This window comes from Orcinus orca, chromosome X (assembly GCF_937001465.1).
Source record: "Orcinus orca chromosome X, mOrcOrc1.1, whole genome shotgun sequence".
Classification (NCBI taxonomy): domain Eukaryota; kingdom Metazoa; phylum Chordata; class Mammalia; order Artiodactyla; family Delphinidae; genus Orcinus; species Orcinus orca.
The window spans coordinates 398,209-408,447 of NC_064580.1; the positions used below are offsets into that span (position 1 = coordinate 398,209).

General features: G+C 46.6%; 1 pseudogene; it reads right to left on the reverse strand.

Annotated features, from left to right (window-relative positions):
• Positions 1-1,373: 1,373 nt before the first annotated feature.
• LOC101281477 (mitochondrial import inner membrane translocase subunit Tim8 A-like) lies at positions 1,374-9,723 on the reverse strand (annotated as a pseudogene).
• Positions 9,724-10,239: the final 516 nt, after the last annotated feature.

Consider the following 10,239-nt stretch of genomic DNA (forward strand, 5'->3'; position numbering starts at 1 on the left):
TGGGACTGGGGCCAGCAGGATGGTGTGATGAGGGATAAGGGGAGGGGAGAGAGCTGTGTGCCAGACCACCTCCACGGGAGACCTGGGAGCTGATTCTAAAGGGGATGAACAGTGGAGAACTATGTAAAGAGACCCTCTGGAGGGACCCGAGAAGGGCCCAGTGTGAAGAGCATGCATTTGGGGAAAATAAACCAAACTATATATGTGAGATGGCAGGCTGTGTGTCACCTGCTAACTCTCAAGAAGAGAATGTGGGAGTACCCATCCTGACCCCTGGGGTGACTCTGCCCCATCGCAGGCTCGTTCAGACCCCTCTCCCAAGAGACGGTGGGTCCGTGTCCTCCTGGAAATGCTCACAGGACCAGCTCAGTCTTTCTGGTTGAGTTTCCTGTTTTGAACAATTATCTGGGATCAAGGACAAGGAACCAGGCAGATGGACATGGATGAAGGAGGCAGTGGCTGTACAGTTCCCAGGGGGATGCTTGCTTTACCTCCACCCTCTTTCAGTGCCTCTAGTGTATTTGTTTGTTTGTTTTTTCTTGTAGAAGCTTTTATTTCAGTGATTAAAAGAACACAGTAAACGGAAACGATGCTGATTTACATTAGGCATGCACCTCTATCTGAAAGAGCTGCTAGTTTTTGACTGGCCTAAATCTTTATAACTTATTTTTTCATTTAGGCACATCTTTCTATTTTGGGGGGCCCTGATATACAGGGTAAGTTAACTTCTTCCTTGTGGCAGTTTAGTATGAGAATTACGTTCGCTGGCTAGATTCCTTTAACTAAAGGCCTCTAGACTCTAAGGTACCTGTACTAGCTCAAGACTGTACTTTATATAGATATTTAAGTGAATCACAGTATAAAGGAGGGAGATAACCTAGAAAGGTGAAATGTACTGTATGAATAATCCATACATTTTTTTTTCCAGCACTGATAATCAAACATTAGATAAGGAGGCCTACAGGCAAGTACCAAATTACTCTTTCTCCCACTGCTGCCCTTTCTGAGACACAAAGATGTATATCGATCTCTCCAGAAATCTGAAAGGAACCCACACAAATAACAGATTATTACCTATGTGGTCCCACTATCAAATTATAGAGCAGTTCCTCTACTAAAATTGTAGGGAGCAGTTACTGGGACTACGAAGAAAGCATCGTCCCACATACAGTAATACACATCTAGTGGCGTCTTCCATTCATCTGTCAATTGTTTTCCCACGATTAGCATTAAAAAACACAACCCCAGACACATCTGACCCTCAAACCCACCCACACACAAAAATTGGTCTTTGTTCTTTCTCAGATGACAGGATGTCCCAAGAGTGACAGAGGTGGGAGCCGATCCCCCACCTTTTCTTCAACCGTCCCATCAACTGCTCTTCATTTCTTGAACTACCTCCCTTTTCCAAAGAGGTAATGCTGAGGTCAGTCAGAAAGGCTTTCTGAGAAGCCTGGCTTGGATTTCTGGGTCTGTTCCAGTCGATTCAAGATGAATTGGCTTGTATCAATGAAGCGCTCAATGCAGTTCACAAAACAGGCCTCAGCCCAACTGTTCAACTTTGGCCCAGGCTTGTCTGTGCACTTTTCCCAACAAAGTTCCCTCATCTGGTGCACCATCTACTGGAAGCACTGCTTCTGAGTCTCCACCTCGATGAAATGCTGCAGCTGCGGGTCAACCGAGCCCAAACCTGCTGTGGAGGAAGACGAGGAGGAATCCACACCAGCGCGGCCCAACTGGCCGACCTTCACATTGCCTCTAGCAGTTTTATTCAGTTGTTAATTTCATAAAGTCTTTGTTTCCGCTTCTTGCCCAAGACAAAAGTGGAGTATTTCAAGGACAGATCAAACTGAGGAGCAATTCTAAATGCCCAATAAGGAGGAGGTTGTGTTGGCGGTGCTGACCTCCAAGTGGTATTTATTCCCAGATAAACTCACAATTAGAAACAGAGAGAGGGCAATGGTGAGAAAACTGCCCAGATTGGAAGGACTTTTTATGAGAATTAGCACATAAAAGCCTCCGCAGAAACCTCTAACCTAGAACTCTCTAGTGGAACCAGAAATTTCCTTTAAACAAGTGACTTGCTTACGTACAGCTCAGAACAACATGTCAGTTACTTCGCAGGGTGTGCTTTAAAATATATATAGACTCATGGAAAAATCCACTTTTAATAAGTTTTACAACAGTCCTCAGACTGCTTGTTCTAAAATAAGCAATTGTATTAATAACACAACCTTACCAAAATTGCACATCTATCTTCCAGCTGTTCTGTCTGGCAATTGTAGGTGTTCTGTGTTCATGCAATGCATGGGTGCACGTGAACATGCACGTGCGTGTGATAGTTATTCATAGCATCTCTTTTCCCCTCTTTTAACACTTTTTTCCTTGGCTAAGGCAAGTGAAAAATCAAAGTTAAACATGTTCTTCTGCTGTGTCCCTTCTGAGTGGACCCCAAGAACTTGATCAAGTTTGTCATATGCCAAAGATTTCTAATCTCACTTCCCGCTTCACCTCATGCTCTTCCTATAAACCCAAACCCTGCTGTCAGCTCTCTAGGAAATTTAAGAAATGAAATTAATTTAAATGGGCTTTAAGTAGAAACGATGTAGCATTAAGGAGAAGTGTTTACAGAAGTCAGCAGGAATTGGTGAGTGGGTAACACTTTGTTTAAACAGAATGCTCATTTGTATGCAATTAGTTGACGTTATTTTTTCTCCCACTTACGTAAATGTTAAGCAGAAAATCCTTTTGGTGAATGTCTTAATTTCTTTGGGCTGCTATCAAAAAAAATACCACAGACTCGGGGGCTTAAACCACAGATATTTATTTCTCATGGTACTGGAGGCTGGATGTCTAAGGTCCTGCCGAGGGCAGACTTAATGTCTGGTGAGGACTCTGTTCCTGGTTCATAGATGGACGTCCTCTCTGTGTCCTCACCTGGTGGGAGAGGCGTGGGAGCTCTCTGGGGTCTCTTTTATAAGGACACTAATCCCATCCACGGGGGCTCCACCCTCATGACCTCGTCACCTCCCAAAGGCCCCACCTCCTGACACCATCACCTTGGAGGATGGGGTTTCCATATATACATTTTGGGAGGATACACATATTCAATCCATAAATGCAAAGAACGTTTTAAAATATTCACCTTCATTCCTTGGAGCACGCACCATAGTTTCTCAATCTAATGATGACATGAGCTAATAAACGGAAAGTGATTTGAAAGGAAAGGACTTATTGGAAAAATAAAATCCACTGTGGTTCACGTGTCCATTTCTTTTTGAAAGATGTTTTGATGTCAGTAATATTTAGATAAAGAGAGTGCCTGAGAATTAAGGACACAGAATAGTATGTTGATCATAATTTAACATTATTCTTTTTATTTGAAGGGGGTGGGAGCCACGCCACCAGGACTGTCATCATGTGGTGAACTCTCAGGGAACAGCCCTAAGGCTGTAGGACCAGACCCGTGTGGGTTTACGTTGCTCTGGCCATGCCTGTCCCCTGGCAATTGCTTCTTTCCTTGTGACCTTGTACCTAAGTTCAGGTAACTTATGCCTGATGGGCTTGGTGTCCTGGTGGGAGACTGGGATTCATAGTCATCATCTTCATGTGGGTGGCAGACTATGAGTGACAATTAAGGTATCACCCTAAAAAGCTATGCTTGGTACCCGCGATGCCCACATCAGAGAGCTCTGTGTACAGCCTCCTCCAGTGCACCCTGGGGACACTGGTAGGGACAGATACATCTCAAGGATTCTCCAGTAAAAACTACTCCCAGAGCCTGTTAAATTGGTTACATACATATTTTCCCATCAAAAGAGTCCAACGTACATGTGATGCTGTGAACGGAATGTGTGTCCTTCATATGTAGAAGCCCTGACTGTCAGTGGGATGATGTTAGGAGGTAGAGCCTTTGGGAGGTGGTTGGGTTTTGATGAGGTCATGAGGGTGGGGACCCCATGATGGAATCAGCATCCTTATAAGAAGAGGAAGAGATCAGAGCTCTCTCTTCATCGTGTGAGGACACATAGAGAAGGTGGCCGCCTGCAAGCCAGGAAGAGAACATCACCAGGAACTAATGTGCCCACGCCGTGATCTCAGACTCCCAGCCTCCAGGACTGTGGGAAATAAGGGTGTTGTTTAAGCCGCCCCATCTGTGGCATGTTGTTATCGGCAGACTGAGTGGACAAACACAAAGTGAGAGAGACATGTAAATGCATTGATGTGAAGTTTCAGCTGGAGAGGAGACTTCAAAATCATTCAGTGTTATTGTCCCGGAGCTGCTGTGACATATGACCACAAACCAGGGGCTTAAAACATTGCATATTCATCCTCTCCTATTCCTGGGGACCAGACGTGTGAGGTCCAGGTGTCCCAGGGCCGCGCTCCCTCCAGAGGCTCCAGGGGAGGGTCCTTCCTGCCCCTTCCAGCTTCTGGGGGCTCCGGGCGTCCCTGGGCTTGTGGCCGCGTCCCTCCTGTCTCTGCCTCCGTCTTCATGTGGCTTCTCCTCTGTGTCTGTGTCTCTCCTCTTCTGTCTCTTAGAAGGACTCTGTCATTGGATTTAGGGCCCATATGGATAATCCTGGGTACTGTATCAAACATCTTGAGATGTTTAATCACATCTGCAAAGACTTTGCCATATAAGGTCACATTCACAGTTTACAGGATTAGAACGTGAGCATTTGGGGGTTATTATTCAGCTCGTCATACCCACCTTCTGGTTCCTATAGGCTCCGTCCTTTAGGGATTGATTCCTGGGAAATCTCTCCCCATCTCTCATGCTCTCCATCAGCTCGAGCCCCCGCAGGTCAGCAAGTTGCTCATGTCTTTACCAGGGACCCTTTGTCTTTTAAACTCTGGGGAACTACATCATGGCTACTGTCTCTTCGACCTCTTGTGTATGTAACCCCAAGTAGCTCTGCCTGCCTTCTGTCATGAATTGGAACCACGGCCCGAGGGAGGACTCGATATTTGACAGTGGTTAACTGGTTCCTGGAGTTTTCGGGACCCACTGCAGTGTCTGAACTGGAGCTGCCTCGATGGTCCACATGGCATCATACCTCCAGCTCCAAAGTGGTCAGCTCTCGGTGTGAACCCCAAATGTGCCACTTCCCAGCTATGAGAGAGTGGGAAAACTACCGTGCCACGTCTCACTTTCTCCATCTCTGAAAGAGGGATTATCATTCTACGAAGTACAGTTATTGAGTGGTTTCCAATAAATAATAAAAGGGAAGAGAGCTTCCCTGGTGGCGCAGTGGTTGAGAGTCCGCCTGCCAATGCAGGGGACACGGGTTCGTGCCCCGGTCCGGGAAGATCCCACATGCCGCGGAGCGGCTGGGCCCGTGAGCCATGGCCGCTGAGCCTGTGCATCCGGAGCCTGTGCTCCGCAACGGGAGGGACCGCAACAGTGAGAGGCCCGCGTACCGCAAAAAAAAAAAAAAAGGGAAGAGCGCTGGAATTTAGTCGGCACGTACGTTTAGGGGACCCACTGCAGCCCAGGCACATGTCAGGCAGATTCAGGGACTCAAGCATCATCGTTTCCAGGACACACACGTTTGCAACAGCACTGGTCACTGTAGCTAAAATGTGGAAGCAAGTCCATCGATGAATGATTAGATAAACAGGATGGGATATATCTAAACAGTGGGATGTGACTCAGCCACGAAAAGGAAGGACGTTCTGACACCTGCTACAACGTGGATGAACCCCGAGGACATGATGCTCGGTGAAGTAAGCCAGAGAGGAAAGGATAACTCCTGTAGAATTCCACTCATCATTCAGGTGATTCCTGAATTCACCAGAAGTAGGATGGCGGTGCTAAGGGGTAGGGGGGGGGGACGGAGATTTAGGATGCAATGGGCACAGAGTTTCAGTCTGGGGCAATGATAAAGTTCTGGAGAAAGATGGTGGGGATGGTGGCATGTGAATGGACTTAATGCCACTCCACTGTGCACTTAAAAAAGGCGAAGGTGGTAAATTGTATGTTGCGTTGTTTTATCACAGTTGAAGATTACCAGGGGGGGAAAGCATGCATTCCAGGAGAGGGAGAAAGATGACAAAAGTGGAACCTAGTTCATCCGTGACACAACCCAGGCACTGTTGAGAATTCTTAAGGGCATCAAATAGGGAAAGTGACCAGTGGTCGGGGGTAGTGGTGGGGTGGGGTGTGTCTAGGAAAGCACACTGGTGTTGAGACAGCGTCGGGGGGTGGCGTCGAGGGCAGGCGGGCTCTGGGCGGGGCAGCGCCCCAGGGCCATCGCGGAGGCTTGGAGCTCATTTTAAGGGAGATTTGGGGACTGTGCCTGGTGTTGACTTGTGCAGCTTTGGGGGCATTTTCCAAAACGCTTGTCATCCCTTTTCTTTCTAAACGGGCAAGCCTGGGCCACGTCCCACAGACTGGCAAAACTGGGTCATGACAGGTGGCTCCCTGACCGGCAGGTAGGGTTTTGTTTAAGGTAAAATCAGCTTACATCTGGGGCATGGTCCTCACAGTTGGACGTGTCCTTTCTATACGATTAAATACGTAGGACATAAGACATGGTTGCCTTAAACATTAATTTCTTTTCCTTCTGCAGGCTGGGGATGGGGAGAGGAAAAAAGTGTGGACCTGCAGTACTTGGAGCAGAATGTGCATTCAATAAAAGAGAATCGTCCTGGACTATCTCTTCAGCGAAGGGAGAGCAGGGAGGTGGGCGTGTGTCCACGTGTGGTGGATGAGTCACCGTGATGCGTGTGTGCAGAAGTGTTCCTGGATCACAGCCCCATTTATTCAATTAAGGTGGCAGGTGAAGCTCGCAGGAATAAAGGATCATTTTTTATGCTGTTTACACATTAGGGGGTCTCCGGGGACTACTTACATGGGGGCTATAAATGCATCAGGCACGGCGTGTAACCTCGGATGATTGGAGTGTTTCTGAGCAGACGTGGGTTAATTGATTTCTAATGGAATATTCACGGGCACTTGGGCTGGGAGCCTTGCCCGCCACCCTCGCCAAGTACAGGGAGGCCGTGTTGCAGAGATCAGGAAATTAAATCAAACACGCCTTTCCTACAGATGATTCAATTCTTTGTTTTCATGGCAAGGACCGTAGCTGTGGGGGTCCTTGGGATCCAGCCCTTTTGTGGGCTATGGCATACGTCCCTGTGTTTCCAAACGTGCTCTGAAATTTCCAGGTAGATATCCAAGCATTCCTCTCTCACACAAGTAGGCAATTTTATGGAATTAAAACATGGTGAAACGTCTAAATAGAACTCACCTGGAAAAAGAATTCAGGTTATTTATTGTATTTTCCTGTCTTGGAGTTTCCCGATGGTTGAAGCAGGTGACAAGGATACATCCAATTCACATTTCCTTGGGCCAGCTGATGACGTCAATATTTTCTTCTGCCAAGGCTTCCTATTGATGATAATTACGGCATAACACTTGTTTGTACATTTCTAGCTATTGTCTCATTGCCACCCGTAATGCTGCACAGGAGTCACATTGCCAGAAAATACACGGTAGGAGCAAAAGGGAAGACAGGTTGTATTAGCCAGGGTACTTCTGGGAAACAGAGCCAACAGAACTATGTATCTATCTGTCTGTCTATCCATCATCTATGCATCTATCTGTGTATCTATGTATCTATCTTTTATCTATCTATCTCTCATCTATCTATCTGCTGTTTATCTGTCTATATCCATAGCCTAGAGAGAGGGAAAGAGATTGTTATAAGGAACTGACTCACATGACTGTGAGGGCTAGAAGTCTAAAATCTCTGGGGTAGTACCTCAGGCTCGAGACCCAGGGAAGAGCCGATGTTGTAGCTGACGTCTGAAGGCCATCTGTGCAGAATTCTCTCTTGCTCTAGGATATCAATGTTTTTGCTCCAGTCAGGCCATCAACTGATTAGATGAGGCCCACCCACGTTATGGAGAGCAATGTGCGTTACTCAAAGTCCACCGATTTAAATGCGAATCTCATCCTGAAACACCCTCACAGACACATCCGCAGTAATGTCTGGCCACACATCTGGGCACCAAGGTAGACACAAAATTCACCACCACATAGAGGGTTCCATCGTTACAGAAACAGCAACGCTGACTGCTGGCTGACGTTCTAACGCAGATCCTTAGCATGTACAGAGGATACATCAGAATGTTTTGCAGCTTTGTTAAGCAGGAAAGATTTGCCCCTGGCAACTAATCGGATGTTCCCTGTGGAAAAGCCCTTTAAGGCAGTGTTAACCCTATTGGCTAAATTTTCTGTGGTGCTTCAGGAATGCCTGAGTATCTGTTCGTTGGGATATTCACACCCTCCGCTCCCGCGCCTGCCTCTGTCCCTCTTGGGGATGAGATAAGTGGGTGGCCCCTGGTACCCAGCTCAGCTCCCCCGTGTTGTGGGCACAGCTCCCTGAGGTCCAAGGAGATCAGAGGCCCCAGTGACTTGAGCCGTGGTTCACTTCTTGGTTCTGCAGAATTGGCTTACAATGCCTAGACCGAGGGCTCTTCTGCCATGGATTGAAGATTTCTCCCCTCCTCTTTGGATGGACTGAGGGCTCCTTCACCGTGGACTGGGGACTCCTCCCTGGCAGAGATTCTGTTCTGCTTTCCTCTAATGAACTCCTTGCCTTTGGGGCTTTTATTTCTCTATAAATAGACAAAATAAAAAGGTGGTTGAGGAGTACTCACCCAGCTCTGTTTCCTGCAACGAGTGCACTTTTATCCAGATCTCCTCCTGGTACGTCTGTCCATCTCTGTGTCTTCGCTGGAGCCCAGTAGCTGCTCACGGAAAGACAGAACAACCACAAGATGCAGGTACTTGTGGCCACGTGGCCAGTGAGTTTGCGGAACTGAGTCTCTCCTGTGGCTGTGTCTGCTGCGTTTTCACTGCTCTCCAATTCTTTCTGTCTTTAGGAACCATGCTACTTATGAGAGGACACAGAGTTTGTGTTTTATTCTATTTCTTTTCTCCCTGCCGTGCCCAGGGTGTGTTCTAGATATAGTCTGGTTGCAAACGAAGAATAAAGGTATCATGTAGCGGGAGTTACTTCTGGTTCCCTTGTTGAATTTCCTTTCCGAATCTGTTGCTTCTGGGTAAGTCACTGCATTCTTCGTCGTCTTCTTATCATTCATACCTTGCACGATATTTCAGTTTGGGAAATGACCACACTTCCCCCAGCAGTTCCATGGTTTCTAAGGACCAGTGAAAGTGGTGCCTTCTCACTTTGTCTGTGGTGAGCTAAAAAAAATGCTTCTGTCAGATGGATTACATTTCCCTCGAAATACTCATGGGTCTTAAAATGAAGGAAAACACATTTAAAAAAGTAGGCTTTGCCAAGACCAAAATATTTGAAAAAAATAGTTGAATACTTTTTTTTTTTTTTGCTAAACCCCAAACATCACCTGATGTCACTGCGTCTCTCTGCCAGGTCTGTGTGCTTCTGGCCAACAAAATCAGGGGAGTCCATTTTCACACATTTGCTGTGATGTCAGGTCCCTTCTCATGGGGAAACGGGCGCTCAAAATGCCATTGCTTAAAGGTTTATGCCTTTTAAAATTTGCAGTGAGCTTTGGAGGAACAGGCAAGAGGAATAAGACACCACATCTGGGCGTCCGGCTGAGATCTCAAACCCAGAAAGTCAACCTCTGGGATATCTACGATGTCACCTGCATCCAGGGACATCAGATGGACGCCATGATGAACTGCAGAACTCACCTGGGGTTGAAGATGGGAAAATGCATGGTTACACCCTTATGGAATCTTAATCTGAAAATAGGGCTGATGAGTCTGTAAATGCCTCGAACCATCTTGGTGTTAAAGGGCAGCTTGAACCTCCTGTGGCCAAAAAGAAAAAAAAACCCGAACAAAAACCTTTTTTACCTGACCCCAGTGACATGCATCATTGAAATCGAACCTGGATCCCATTGAAAAATTTTACTGATGACTCTTTGGTTTTAAGAAGGCTGATAAAATTTGGGATGGGTCTTGTCTAATCGTTGCTACGTTGTATTTCTGTGTTTATTCCACAAACTCTTTCCAACCAGTTGGCTTCTTTGGACCAAATCGACTGGAGCACTAAATATTTTGACTACAATTTAATGTTATTTGGAAATACAGTGAATTATACCTTTTTTTCCCCCCCACCCATTGGAGGTGCAGGGAATTGCTAAGACACCACAGTTAGTGGTACTTTTTCTGCAGTGATATTCTTCTTTACATTCCAGGAACAGTTCTTTCTGGGAAGGGATCGGTGTCAG